The sequence below is a fragment of the Cryptomeria japonica genome, chromosome 1 (assembly GCF_030272615.1).
Source record: "Cryptomeria japonica chromosome 1, Sugi_1.0, whole genome shotgun sequence".
In the NCBI taxonomy this organism is placed as follows: Eukaryota; Viridiplantae; Streptophyta; class Pinopsida; order Cupressales; family Cupressaceae; genus Cryptomeria; species Cryptomeria japonica.
The window spans coordinates 149,830,214-149,845,790 of record NC_081405.1 but is presented as its reverse complement, the minus strand read 5'-3'; the positions used below and the strand labels follow the sequence as shown (position 1 = coordinate 149,845,790).

The following is a 15,577-nucleotide window of genomic DNA, read 5'->3' as shown; positions in this document are numbered from 1 at the left end:
GAATAAAATGGAAGGGACACACTTTAATGAAAGGGCCCGACTTTATGATGTGGAAGATGATGAAATAGAACCTTAGACCTAATTAATTTAATTAATTTAGTGCTAAAGGGGAAATGCAATGCAAAATGCAAGATGCCCCAAGGCGGGTGCTAAACTAGGTGTGAAATTGTACCACCCTAGCAAGTGCGTACAATTTACGACGCTACATTTAGCCCCCACTTTAGCGGTCATATGAACACTACGTGCATATGCAAGCTAAAGTACAGAAAAGTAAACATTATTTGAAAAAGGATATATCCATAAGTCTGTCGAACGAAGCCCCCAGCGGTATCTGCAGTACACAGTTAGGAACCGCACCCTACAAAACACACGTTAGATCACAAAATCAATTAATGCTTACTAAGGAAGGTGATGAAAATTCGAGGGTAGCTATATGCCCCCCCTGTTTCGGCTTGCTAATTTTTAGTGAGTTGAAATAGGGTATCATGTTTACCACTTCGAATTGTTAAAGAATATTGATAACAAATGCTCACAAGAAGATTTGATATCAGATCAAAAACTAATGGAGAATCATTTGGTAAGAAAGAGGACTAAATCTCAATTCCAACACAACAAAGAGTGTGAGGATTTGAGAGTTCTCTAACACAAGATGAAGGATGTAAATGGAAACAAAATGCAAAGAGAAGAAAAGAAAGGAAAAAAGCATGAATACACACATTGGTGATCCATGAGAAGAATAGTGAGAGAGAAAACATGGACTTCTCGCCCCTAGATCTTGTCTAGGTGATCCATGGGAAACAAGGACATGGAAAACTAGCCCCTAGAGCCTGTCTAGGTGATCCATGTAAGGGAGGAGAGTGAGAAAGTCTAGCCTTATGCCGCTAGTTCCACTCAACCTCATGCATGTGTGTGTAAGTGAGGTTAGAAGCACCTCATAGGAGTCTATGCCCGAGTATGCTACAACCTGTATATGTATAGTAAAAAAACGTGACATCTCGCTCTAAGAGTCTGTGCTCTGGTTCCGAGAATAATCACCTTGCATAAAACAAAAATGGAGACATCTCGCTCTAAGAGTCTGTGCTCTGGTTCCGAGAATGACCCATTGCTCAAAAAGTGTAATGTTTATGTCATAAGAAAAGTAGAAAAAGGATACCTACCTTCATCACAAAAGAAGATACCCCAAAAATGCAACAATGTCATAGATCCAAGCAAGAGAGTTTTGCACTCTTTAAGCAAGGATAAGATAGTTGAAAAGGGATATCTTGTAGTATGTGTAAAGGAGATCCTTAGAGGAGAAGAGATCTTTGTACAAAAGACATCTATCCCCGAGAGGAATTGTCTTAGACAAATATAACATCTTCTAGAATAAGACAAAGAAGAGAGTGAGAATGCAATACTTCCTTCTTTTGCAGGGTGAAAGTGATTCTTAATGAAGGATGACGCTCTTTTTAACCCAATTAGGAGAGTGAATTCATTATGGATGTATTTTACCAAGTGCAAAAGAGGTTGTAGTCAAGGACTTACACCTCTTGTGAGAGAGAATCCTTGAACAAACAACAACAAATGCATACAAGGAATAACATCAAGTAATAAAGTTCACACCATCCACGAAATAGGAAAAAGTGGATCCTTAGACAAAAATAAGGAAAGATCATTGCCTCTTGAGGATAAGGACAATGAGAAGGACTTACACAATCTTCGAGGGAGAAATTTAGACATAAGCAAAATGTACTACATACTCACATGAGTTCATGCAAGCAAGACATTAGTGTATGTAAAATGCTCCTCACAAGAAGTGGGTAAGGTAAGAAAGAGAATACACATCTTCTCCCATATCTAGGAAAAGAGGATTCTAAAGAAAAGATGATCAATATTTCCACACCATTACCCCATAGGAACAAGAGATAACATAGAAAAATTAGGCTATTATGTTGCTTCAAAAATATGATTGCACTTGAAATTGTACCATCATGAATGACAATGAGCCCCCAGTAAATGAGCTACCAATGTCACATAATGATGAGCAACATAATAGCCATTAATGTTATTTAAAGACATGATAGATTAAATGAGGTATTTGAATATGACATGCTAAATGCTCAACTATAAGTGAGATCAAAAACATGTATAAAGTGATAAAAATTGAAGAAGAAAAGTCACAAGAAATCTTAGAAGAGGGATGAGTGTAATTTATTAGAGCCTTATCCCTGGAGGAAAGGACTTTATGATGAATAGGAGATAAAGATTCATAAGTGGATTTAGAAATTTGAGGGGAGTCATAAAGAGATTTGTTCATCGCCAAGATTTCCTTATGAGGGGAATGAGAGTTGATAGAAGTAGAAGATGATTTAGTTGAAGTGAGATCATCATCACTACTAAATATAGCATTCACATTGAGAGATGGTCTTTTAGATGCTTTGGTGGGATTAGAAAGATTATATCCAAGTCCAAATGAATATTCATGCATGTTATGTTCTAAAGGAACTTTAATTCCTTGTTCATTTGTTCCACAACCATTTCCACTATAGCCACTCTTAGCCAAAATGTGAAAACCACGACCATAACGATTAGCCATTTCAGAAAGAAAAGGTGGTTTTTCATAAGACAAAGAATCAAATTCTTCAGAATTAGAGGTGTGAGGAGAAGAAATTTGAGAAGCAGCCACAAAATTATTGCTCATAGGTTCAGGTAAGACTGATTGATCTCTAGTTTTTTCCTTCTTTTTAACTTTAAGCTCTCTAGGAGGAACCCTATACTCACCTACAAAGGTGGGATTAAAATCAAGAGATCCCCAATCATCTTCTACGAGAACCTTCTCAGGATCAAAAGCCTTTTCATGTGTAGATTCAAGTTGAGAAGAGTCTTCTTTAGGAACTTCAGACTCATCCAAAGAATTTTGATTATTAGAGGGTGATGATTCATCCATAGGTATCTTATTTAACGAGTCATCACTAGAAGAGGAAGGCTTAGAAGAACTCCCTTTGGAAGTAGATGTTTGCAAACAAGCTTGAAAATTAGTATCACCTATCAAGGTATATGTCTTATTATTATAAATAAATTTAACCTGTCTATGCAATGTAGAGGGGACAACTTGCATACTGTGAATCCAAGGTCTCCCTAATAACAAGTTGTATGTTAGATTTCCCGACATAACATGGATAGGAGTAGGCAAAGTAACAGGTCCCACTGTGATGGGTAAGGTGATAATACCTAATGAAGACTTGGCCACATTATCAAAGCCTCGAATGGGACGAGGGTCAGGCTCAATAAGGGATGTATCCACATTCATCTTATGCAATAGATTAATGCTACACACATTAAGGCTAGAACCATTATCTACCAGTGTTCGTCTTATAGCAGTGTCATTTATGATAACCACAATCATCAAGGGATCATATTGATGTTGAATTTCACTAGTAGGCAACTCATCTTGAGTAAACACAATTTGAGCTTTAGGATTCATCACAGAGTTAACCAAAGACACTATATTACTAGATGTATTAGGTGGAGGAACATTCAAATCTTTCAAGGCATCTTGTAACATTCCATGATGAGCGGAAGAAGTTTGGATCAAATCCCAAAGGGATATCTTAGCAGGGGTAGCTTTAAGTTGTTCTATAAGATCATATTCCTTACCAAGAACTTGTGAAATACGCGGAGCTTGAGGAAGAATAGGTTGGGAGGGAGGAAGTGAAGTTGGGATAACTGGAGGAGGATTAGGTTGCCTATTGTTTCTTGTGTTATAGGTATGAGCAACCGCATTATAACTCTCTCTAGTCAGTTGATTAGCATACTCATAAGGGCTCTTAGTAGAGTAACCTCCTTGCACAGTAATAATAGGTTTGTTAGGAGTGCAAAAAGAATCATTAGCATGACCACCTTGAACCACTAAGATAGGCATGTTTGAAGGTTGAGAATTTTGAGAAGGACAAGCACCTTGGACAGTGAAGAGAGGTTTGTTAGGTGTTTCATTCACATGTGTCAAATTGATTGAGGATGGTTTAGAGGAATGAACAAAAGTGTTGGAAGAATTGTTGATAGTCTTCTCTTGCACTAAAATCTTATCATGGATTAAATCAATTTTAGGAGAGAGACAAGGGGTAGGCATTGATGTTCTAGTAGGAAAGGTCATATCATCCTCTATCATCAAAGGATCTACATGGGGAATAAACTCTCTAGGAGAAGGATCAACATTACTCTTTAAAGTCTCACTTTTGAGAGGGAGATCTTTGAAAGAGATGTTAACCATCTTGCTTTGAACTAGGGTTACCTTATGAGTAGAACCAAGTTGAGGAGAGGGAGATGCTTTATTTTTAGAGGGAGAATAGTTGAGATTCAAGGAAGGTAGGAAACTATCAAGGGAGTCTTCAATCTTGATGTCATCCCCTTTGGCTAGGGTTCTCTCATGGGGAAGAGAATAATTTACACCTTCTTCTAACGGTTCATCCCAAATAGTGAAGTTGTTGAAAGGAATTTTTGAAGTATTGTCAATTTCGGGAGAGGAGATAACATTGTTTATTAATTCCTCATTCTTAGGAGGGAGAGCATCAATAGATGCGTTAAACTCATCCTCTTTCCTCAAAATATGTTCAATATGATCTTTAGGGGAGAGAAAATTAAGGAAATTACTTATTATTTCATCTTCTTTCTCTAAGGGATGCTTATGGGTAAGACAAACTTTAGGAGAAGGGTAAGCATTTATCATTAATTCATCATCTCTAGTGGGAATTTTGTTGGAAAAGGAAATGCCATCACTAGGAAATGTAGGGATAATGTCATCTTCTTGCACAAAAGGATCCTCATGAAGGGAGTGTTTTTTAGGAGGAACATGAACATATTTCTCCAAAGATTCATGCTTAGGAAGGAGATCTTTGAAAGAAGTGTTCATAACCTGTTGTTGCACTAACATGCCCCCATTGGAAGGACCAACTTTAGGAGAAAATAAGTCAATGTCCATCAATACCTTTTCACTTAGAGAGGCATCATGTAGGGAAGGTGAAGTAACATTAAGAAAGGTGTTTATGATATCATTCTCTTCCTCTAGGATAGCTGAATAGGAAGGGCACATTTTAGGAGAATTGTCAAGATCACTCTTAAAGTCTTCATCCTTAGAGCATGGGAGAGTCTCAAAGGGATTGATGGCAACTCTTTTAGGCACTAAAACATTGTTATAGATGGGGGGAGGTTCTTTAGGAGAAGGAAAAATTGAAACAAGGGAAGCTAACCCATTATCATATCTATGAAATGAATGCATCATGACAACAATTTTCCTCTTTCAAATGAGAACACATGCAAAATAGAAGGAAATGTTTAATTTTAACCAATGCAAGCACTTAGAATGTAGATTTAGAAAATGAAATTTATGATTCAAATGAGTTCCTAAATCAGATTTGAAATTAGTTAAGCTATCCACAAGTTCAACTTTGAATTTTAGCAAAAATTTCCTCTAAATTTTTGAATCTTGCAAGAAATTAAAACTTGTAAATACAAATTTGAATTTGAAATAGCATGAACACTCAAATTTGAAAACATAAATCAGAATTAGAGAAGATTGGAGTTCACGTCAGGTTCACCAAAATGTGTGGGGGAAAAAGTGACACTAAGCAAACATGCCCTAATCTCACTTTCAATCACACATTTGTGGAATACGAAGGAGCCTAGAGGTATCACACAATTGGCTACTTCTTTTTGTGGAAGAGAGAGACACGGGCTACCTATTAGGATTTCTATTCCTTTGTTGTAATTGAAAGATAAAATGATGCAAGTTCAACTACTAGCCCTAGAGTGCAAGTATGAACTAACAACAAGATTGCAAAATTGAACTTAAACAATGGAAAGCTATAAACACAAGGACAAGACAAGAATGTAAATGCGTACCCGGTGTTAAAATCTGAGTGAAAATGTTCAGGACGGGGGTGCGGGCGCCACTGTCCTGATTCTGCTCCTGAAACTGCTATTTTTACAACCTGAAAAGCTGTCAGAAAGTTGCTGAAAGTTGCTATCTGATAGAAGGACCAGGGCGCCCAGCGCCCCTGTCCCAGGGACCAGGGCGCCCAGCGCCCCTGTCCTGGTAGGACCAGGGCGCCCCACGCCCCTGTCCTAGTCTTTTTCTCTGAAACTTGGTGTGAAGTGCTGTCTCGGCCTACTTTTCCCGGATCTGCAATTTGCGGCATCGTCCGAATCTCGAAACCTGCACTTATATCTGAAAAGGGTATGGTGGGCGGCTATATAGGGTTTTGCCTTAGTCAAACCCCCGCTTTGGTGATTTCCACCTCCACGAATAGCCAAGTTGTATTGTAAAAGTAATGTGTGTGCAGACCTTGTGTGTGTGCAAGATCCTAAAATGCAAGTAAGCAAACTAGAGCAACCTAGAAAGTAAACCCTAATTGCTTGTAAATGATAATGTAAATGCTCCAAATCAAGATGCAAAGTGATCTAAAGCATGAATAAATGATATATTGAAGCTTATGCAAAGACATGAAAACAACATGAAATCATACCCAACCCCCAAGGGAGGGGTACAAGCCAATCTTCAGTCGGTAATCTCCTATTGTTCTTCAATGTCTTCCAAGCCCTAAATGGATGAATGGAATTGATAAATGCTTGATAGAGGGATGTTGAATGTTGTTGAAGTCTTCAAAGATCTGCCCTTTCGGTGCATATGAGGTTCCTCAAAACCAAAAATCCGCCTCCTTTCAAATGAAGAAAGAGAGCTCTTATATATGAAACCCTAGGTCTTAATTTCAACTTTTGGCCGACCTAGAGATTGAATATCTTGCCAATTTCTTGGGGTTAAGCTTTATTTTATGATTGGATTGCGCTCCTAAAATTTTGGGAAAAATGTCCAGGACCATGTGCACGCCGGGCGCCATGGTCCTCTCCGGGCGCCATGGTCCCGACAACTTTTTCACCAAATTTTCAGGGCCGTCGGATATGATGATTTTAGAGAGAATCCCAAAGTTATAGGTGATTTCGAGATGTTTTGACCCCCGAAATCAAGCCCCAAAGTTCAAAATAGGACATAATTAGGGTTCTTGATTAAATGATGTATTGGAGGAATAAAATGGAAGGGGCACACTTTAATGAAAGGGCCCGACTTTATGATGTGGAAGATGATGAAATAGAACCTTAGACCTAATTAATTTAATTAATTAAGTGCTAAAGGGGAAATGCAATGCAAAATGCAAGATGCGCCAAGGCGGGTGCTAAACTAGGTGTGAAATTGTACCACCCTAGCAAGTGCGTACAATTTACGACGCTACAAGAAGATTCATGGAACATTGTTTAGGCACATATCATGTTGATGGAAGATTCGACTAACATAGCGTGTTAGTCACTTTCACTGATTCGCGGACTGAGTGGTCATCGTTTCCTTTTGCCCCACGAAACAGCGAATTCGACTAACATAGCGTGTTAGTAGCTTTCGTTGATTCATGGGCTGTGTGGCCACCATTTTCTTTTGCCCTATGAAACCTGTGAATTCGACTAACATGGCATGTTAGTCGCTTTTTCTGATTCGTGAGCTGCATGGCCACCATTTATTTTTCCTCGCAAAATAGCTAATTCGACTAACATGGCGTGTTAGTCACTTTCAGGTTGTTTTGGTCTTATCGGCGTAGGCTTCCCTGATGTAGTCACTTCATTTGTGTCAAGCTCATCTTCCTCATCGGGCATCAGGATAACTCAAAACACATCTCCACGACAATGTATGTTATCCCGATGAGTCTGACTCCCCTTCTTGCTTGGTATCACTTTATCGAAGAGAGTCTGTCTGATAGAGTCCCGTTCTCCATTTAGTGCATCGGGTATTGGGGTAACATAAATTGGGACCTCCCGATAACCCGATGTCACCGCTATGAAGACATGACTGCATCGGTTATCGGTAAGAGCTCCACCAATAGCCCCATCGGGCATCGGGATGACATATTTTCCTCATTGCCGATAGTGTATGTTATCCTGATGACAATAAAGGGCTTTCGCTGATTCGCGGGTTGCGTGGTCGAAAAAATGAATTTGACTAACATGGCGTGTTAGTCACTTTCGCTGATTCGTGGACTGTGTGGCCACCATTTCCTTTTGCCTCACGAAACAATAAATTTGACTAACATAGTATGTTAGTCACTTTCGCTGATTCGTAGACTACGTGACCACCATTTCCTTTTGGACTGCGAAACAACAAATTCAACTAACATAGCATGTTAGTTGCTTTCGGGTTGTTTCGGTCTTATCGACGTAGGCTTCCCAGATGTAGGATGACATGGAAAGTAAAGAAGGTGCATTTTGAAAAGGATCCGACAGTCTACGTTATTTTTGTGGGTGAAATAGCGTGGAGTTTATCTTTCACGAAGTAGCGAAAGGATGGTGGGCCCAACATATTAGACTAGGATGTTTCGAGAGGCAAAAGGAAATGGTGGCCACACAGTCTGCGAATCAGCGAAAGCGACTAACACGCCATGTTAGTCGAATTTGCTATTTCGCAAGGAAAAATAAATGGTGGCCATGCAACCTGTTAATCAGCGAAAGTGACTAACACGCCATGTTAGTCGAATTCACAGGTTTCGCAAGGCAAAAGAAAATGGCGGCCACATAGCCCATGAATCAGTGAAAGATACTAACACGCTATGTTAGTTGAACTTGTTGTTTCGCGGGGCAAAAGGAAATGGAGGCCACATAGTCCGCAAACCAATAATAATAAATTGTAATTATTAATAATTTTTCACTTCAGAAAACTAAATTGTAATTTTGGGGGCTTCAAAGCCATACTGATAAGGCTGCAGGTAAAACTTGAGCATATGTTACATATGCCTCATCCATTATCTACACTAACCATTGTGACTGTAAAAATTATAAAGCAAACGTGAATATGAATTTCATAAAGCAATATGAAGAAAAAAAAATGAAAAAAAAATTGAAGACAAATTTTTTTCGTAGTCTACAATAATAATAATAGATTGAAATATCTCTGAAATGTAAAGGGGAAAAAATGTTATCTATTTTCTTCATACACTGGTAGATTATGAAGTGCGATTCATTCACACATTTTATAAAATACAATCACTTCACATTCATAGCACCCAAGAGTCACATTAAAATATAGACAAAACTTTTCTTATTCAAAGAATGTGACATTGATTAACATGAAATGTCTCTAGGTATGAGAGTACAAACTTTTTCCACTGATGTTTGATCAAACTCTATGATGGAAAAAACCTCACAAAATAAACTCTATATCTACAATGACATTGATTTCAATATTTCAGATTCAAAAACACCACTGGAGAAGCATGACAAAGACTACGAAAGAACCAAGGGAAATTATTCTTCTGTAACTCTAGACATCGTTTTAATCATACCCAGCTACAACAAAAAAACAAGACAAAATTTTTGTTTACACTATGTCGTTCGTACTTAAGAAAAGATAAAATATCAAGCATTTACAACCCTAGCAATCCATGCATTCTGTGCTTAGATAATGTTATGATAATCAGATGCTCAAAAATAACATTCACACACTACTTTCTGTCCATACATCCTTCAAATATTGCAATCCAAACTTTGAACAATAAACCCAATTTTATGTTTATCATGGAGACGGAGCAACTGGATGGGTGGTAGGATCATGATAATCGGATTGATGAATCCAAATTTCTGCTCTCCCTTTTTTAATACTTTTGGTTTTGTACCCATACCCTTCTGGAAAAAATCTGATTTCTTTCTTTCTTTTGGCTTCTCCAAGCTGTTATAGATAAAGAAACAACAATTCATGCTTGTGCATCACAGATAAAAGAAACAAAACACTAAATATGCAGTCGGAGGAAAAAATATGTTATGGGTATTTTAAGTATCAATACCTTATCTCCTAAGATTGGTCTGCCATTGAAATCTTTCCCATGCAAACTGATTTGACCATGGGCAACAGAAATATCTGTAGAAATCATCACTGTTATTAACAACTACAATATAGACTAATAGATTTAATTAATATGTAACTCAAACCTATGTCATTCAATGCCTCAACTGAAGTTGCCAAAATGCATATCAGCATGAAAGAATAATGCCAGAAATCTCCCAGAAAAGTCTTTGCTCCATCCACGCTAGGAAAATAAGGTGGCTCCTTATAGATCTGAGACAAAACGTCGGGAGCACCGCTTCTATAAGACGAACCCTTCATCTCCACGCTTCCCATGACGACAACGACCAGCACCAACAAGAAAAACCTCTTAACCCCAGTTCAGCTGCGACATCCAAACCTAGCATCAAAAAATGGAAATGAAATTGCACCATTAGAAAATGAAAATGGAATTCAATAGCGGTAGAATTCAAAACAAATAGGTTTGAAATTATGTTTGGGCGGGAGCGGGAGAGGAGTTTTAAAATTGAAATTCAAATTTTTTGGACACACGTGGCTACAAACTGTAGCCGTGCCCGTGAGGCGTGATAGGGAGAGTGGCCGGCAAATATTAGCCGCGTGCAAATACTTTCCGTCAACAGCATGCCTCCACGTCAGAAGCCCGATGGTGGGTCCCCGAACATGTTGTATGGGGCTGTATGGCATGAAAGGGCATGCGATTTTGGGGAGCCACATCATGGCATGACATGCCGTTTTGGAGCCAGAATAGCTACAGCCCTTTGTACACATCATAGTTGTCATGTCATGTCATGGGTTTTAATACACATATTATCGAAAACAATATCAGACGATATATAGAAATGTGCGCGCTAATATGATATTGTCTTACTTGGGATACATTTAATGAATACTGTGTTGGTCCACAAGAAAATCTATGTGAGCAATGACATGCTTCCATCTTCCATCTTATCTCTTGGGTGATCACTCAATTCAAAGACAATTATCACAGTCTACCTAAAAGGATAAGACTATCAGAAACGATTATAATTGGAAAACAACACCTGCGGAGAACATTAATTATTGAATTTGAAATCTTATTACATAATAGTTGTCATGTCATGGGTTTTCATACACATCATATGTTATTACATATGGGTTGTCATGTCAGGAAAAATATATCAGACTGCGACCCTGTAGGGCCTGTATATAGAAATGTGCGCGCTAATATGATATTGTCTTACTTGGGATAAATTTAATAGATTCCAGCTTCAATCTTAATCAGCTTCCATGTGTTGTATGTGGTCTTATCAAAATGACTGCGGTGGTACTTTGCTTACAACATATGAATACTGTGGTGGTCCACAAGAAAATCTATGTGAGCAATGATATGCTTCCAGCATCTATCTTATCTCTTCTGTGATCACTCAGTTCAAAGACAATTATCACAATCTACCTAAAAGGATAAGACTATCAGAAACGATTATAATTTGAAAATAACAACTGCGGAGAATCATTAATTATTGAATTTAAAATCTTATTATATAATTTGTTTGATTGTCCAAGTTTTATTTAAATCTAACTACAAAATGTTTGGAAGAACCAAAATATTTATCTAGAACTTACCACAAACTCTTGGAAGAATCAGTAATTAATATCTTAAAATCAAGTACTTTTTTTGGTTATAATTATTATTAGTATTTTTAGATAAAGGATTTTAAAAATATTTGTAAATATATTATTAATATAAAAAATCAGAATATATAAATTTAAAAACTATCATGGCAGACAGTGTAAGAGTAGTCCATCCAAACTCATACTGAAAAACTATTTACTAGCTACCCCATTACATAACATCAGATAATATAAACCCAACATCTAATTGCATTATTGTCATAAATATTAGAATTTAGATCTTTTGTGGATTAAAGGTTGAGGGCTCTAGTGGGAACCTTTTGCACATTGCAACACAAGAGCCTTCAGAACATTTTGATCTTTGATAGGACTTGGTGAAAAACAATTTAATAGAAGGCAGAGACCAAAGAACTTCAATTTTATGTTTTTCAAAGAGCTCCTCATTGAGTAGGTGGTTGTGAGAATCAATAGCACAATTAAGGACTAGATTGTAGTGTTTGCACAATCCCTGAGTGAAACCATTACAAAGACAATTAACCTTTGAGGAAGAGATGAGAAAGGAGCTAGAGAAAATGTTACCAACTAGACAAATCCCCTAAAGTATATCATAATTCTTATAAGATTCTAATAGTTGGGCATCACTAAAAATTAAATCCCACACATGTTTCTAGCAAATTAGGAGCAATAGGTGTGGAGTTAAAAATTTTGAAGGGGAAGGAGGTGTAGGAAAGGTAGCTAAGGATGAAGACGAGGTTGATGTGTGTGTGTGTGTGTGTGTGTGTGTGTGTGTGTGTGTGTGTGAGTGTGTGTGTGTGTGTGTGTGTGTGAGAGAGAGAGAGAGAGAGAGAGAGAGAGAGAGAGAGGAGTTGTAGGGAAGGTGACTAAGGATGAAGACGAGGTTGATAAACATTGAAATGGTCCCTTTTTACTATCAACAATACTCTTTTATTGTTGGGTGCTCCCAGTGAGAGCTTTTCTAGTTGGTGAAGGAAGAGGATTTGTCACTGCCTCCTTTTTGAAATGGCATGTTAAGGGGTTTTCAATTCCTACTCCTACCCTAATTTTGTTTGATGCCCTTCATGAAACCCTTTCTTTTGACCTGGGAATCATTTTGTTGTACTTTTTTTAGTCCTTGCTTATGATGGGTTCTCCAAAGTTGCATTTTGGTTCTTAGTTATTAGTATTGGGCATTTTTGCTATTGATGGTTATGATAACTTCTCTAATATCCCTAATGTTTAGTGTGGACTCTGTATTGCTGGAGATTTTTCTGGAGTTAGTGTCTTCTACTCTTTGCCTACTACAATGGTGTGGAGTGGGGATAGAGAAAATTTGGGGTTTGGATTCATAACTGCTATATGTTCAAAACCCAAGTTGTTGTGTTGTGCTGTCATTGATCTCAACTTGTCGTGTATTGTCATTAATGTCACCATGCTTTGTAGATAGCTAGGAAATGAGTGTTCTAGTTTTGTTGAGTGGTCTGGTGAAAATGTTGAGGTGTTTCCAAAAGGATGGTGTAATGGAAGTTTCAATATGAAAGAGAGAGTATTTATGTAGGAAAGGGTTTTTAATGTCCTTGTGGAGGAATGCATTCCTCTAGTATGTGAAGATTATGTGTTATGGTTCTAGATATGATGTTTATGTTATGTGTATATTGTACTATTAGATTTCCAAGTCCTTCATTGCTCAAATGGTAGAATTGACTATTGTTGTTTTTGACAGTAAGACTATTTGTCAGAACAAGTCTAGAGAATGCTTGGTTGCTTCTAGATATGTGCTTTCAAATTCTACGATTTAGAGGACATTTTTATGTGGTTTGTGTAGTGTTCTAGTTTAGCTTTCAGGTGATATTTTGACTAGCAAGTAGAGTTATGATGTTATGAGTTCTATTTTGTTAGCTGGTCTAGTTTTTGGTTCACTATGGTGATGTATCATGCTCAGTTCAGATTCCTTTGGTTGAAGTTTTGAATGAAGATGTCAATGAAGATTGGGAGATGGTTGATGATAGTGAAGTCTTGAATGAAGATGTCAATGAAGTATTGGATGTCAAATAACAATTTTGGCTAGTCAAAGAGCTGAGACATGATACTAATCCTTCCTCCAAAATATTCGAATCCTAAACAAAATAACAATGCATAATGATAACTCTTGTGTGTGTCATCAATAATGAAGGAAAGGGAACTTTTCATAGAGAAAATGAGGCAATGGATAGTTGAGATTGATTTGGCTTAAGAAGGGATATGATTTCTTAAGGATTCCATGATCCTAAATCTATGTGCTCTTCCTCAAGTAATCAAATTCTTACAAGTTTCAACAAGGGAAGACTTAAGAGGGAATGGAGAAAGCCTTAAGGCTTGAGAAGACATGAAGGAGCCATTAATGGTTGATTTGATGGGTTTGATCTTAACTGAGGGTCCGAGGAATGTGCAAGGGTTAAAGTGGGGGTTAGAATGGTCAAACCCTTTAAGGCTTTAGGGGACTTGAGGGTTACCATGGATGGTTGAACTAATGGAGAAAATATTTAACCAATGGTCAAGAGAATGAGCAAAGGTTAAAATGGGGTTTAGGATAATGAAAACCCATGTGGGTTTTCCTATGGAGGGGAGAAGGTATCGAAGGCTTTGTAAGAGCCTTAATGGCTGAGAAGTGACTTCTTCTTAACCCCTTGGATTTAGGAATGCACAAACATTTAGAGGGGATTAGGTTACTAATAGGGGCTTCAGAAATGATTAAGGGGAGGGTTAATGTGCAACATCCATTTTCTAGAAAATGCAAGTGGGTGAGAGGATGTAAATTAAATAGGGTAATTATTTAATTTAAATACACATGGGAGGATAAAGGGATTTAAATAAATATTAATTTATTTAAATTATTTGAGGGTGGGGGGGGATTTATGATAAGATGAATTAATAAAACAAATATGTAAATTATTAATTTAATTAATAGTTAGAACATGGTTTAATGAATTAAATCAAATAAATAGAATAATTTATTTAATTAATAGAATAATTTATTTAATTAATAGCAGAACATAGCTAGGGTGAGTTAATTAAATATTAATTTAATTAATAGCTAAATGATGGCTAAATAATCAAATAAATATTAGATATATATTTAATTAAGTGGACAGAAATGGGTCTCTACATTTGCCCCTCATTGAAACAATATGGTTTATTGTATTGTTTCAAAGAAAAATAAATCAACATGTTGTATGCCCTAATGGCACTAGGTTTGTGGTTAGGTATGCCCCCTTGAGAGATTGGGTGGATATGTTTTGAAAAATTAGGGTGATTTCACGAAAAAATTTCCAAACAAATTAGGCATGGTAGAATCAAGGATTTTGGATTTAATGGTGTAGGAATGAGCAAAAAAGGATGAGTTGGGTGTGAATGGTGAGCAACAAATGAGAAGGGAAAGTGATTAAGTACCCTTGTCCTAGATCATGTAGGTGATACTGTGCAAATGCACTCTTTTGAGACGCCTTTGGTTGATGTTACACAATTGATCAATACACTTTTTGCACAGTTGTGTAGATAGTTTGAAGCAATTGTGTGAATTGCCCCAATTTTAGTCAAAGAGTGATAGTTGATGTCAGTTTTCGCTCAAACAAGATTAATTCCAAGTAATATAGTTTTTGCATAGTTGTGTAGACAATTTGAGGCAATTGTGTGAATTGCCCCAATTTTAGTCAGAGAGTGATAGTTGATGTAAGTTTTTTCTCAAAGAAGGAGTTGCAGGGAAGGTGACTAAGGATGAAGACGAGGTTGATAAACATTGAAATGGTCCCTTTTTACTATCAACGATACTCTTTTATTGTGGGGTGCTCCAAATGGGATCTTTTCTATTTGGTGAAGGAAGAGGATTTGTCACTGCCTCTTTTTTGAAATGGCATGTTAAGGTGTTTTCAATTCCTACTCCTACCCTAATTTTGTTGGATTCCCTTCATGAAACCCTTTCTTTTGACCTGGGAATCATTTTGTTCTACTTTTTTGAGTCCTTGCTTATGATGGGTTCTCCAAAGTTGCATTTTAGTTCTTAGTTATTAGTATTGGGCACTTTTCCTATTGATGGTTATGATAACTTCTCTAATGTCGCTA

General features: G+C 37.2%; 1 long non-coding RNA gene across 1 annotated transcript; it reads right to left on the bottom strand.

Annotated features, from left to right (window-relative positions):
• Window positions 1-9,330: 9,330 nt before the first annotated feature.
• LOC131050766 (uncharacterized) lies at window positions 9,331-10,225 on the bottom strand. Its single transcript, XR_009107025.2, has 3 exons — window positions 10,019-10,225; window positions 9,852-9,925; window positions 9,331-9,736 (listed from the first exon to the last, which is right to left on the bottom strand). It is a non-coding gene; the product is annotated as an uncharacterized LOC131050766 (long non-coding RNA).
• Between the last annotated feature and the right edge of the window lie 5,352 nt (window positions 10,226-15,577).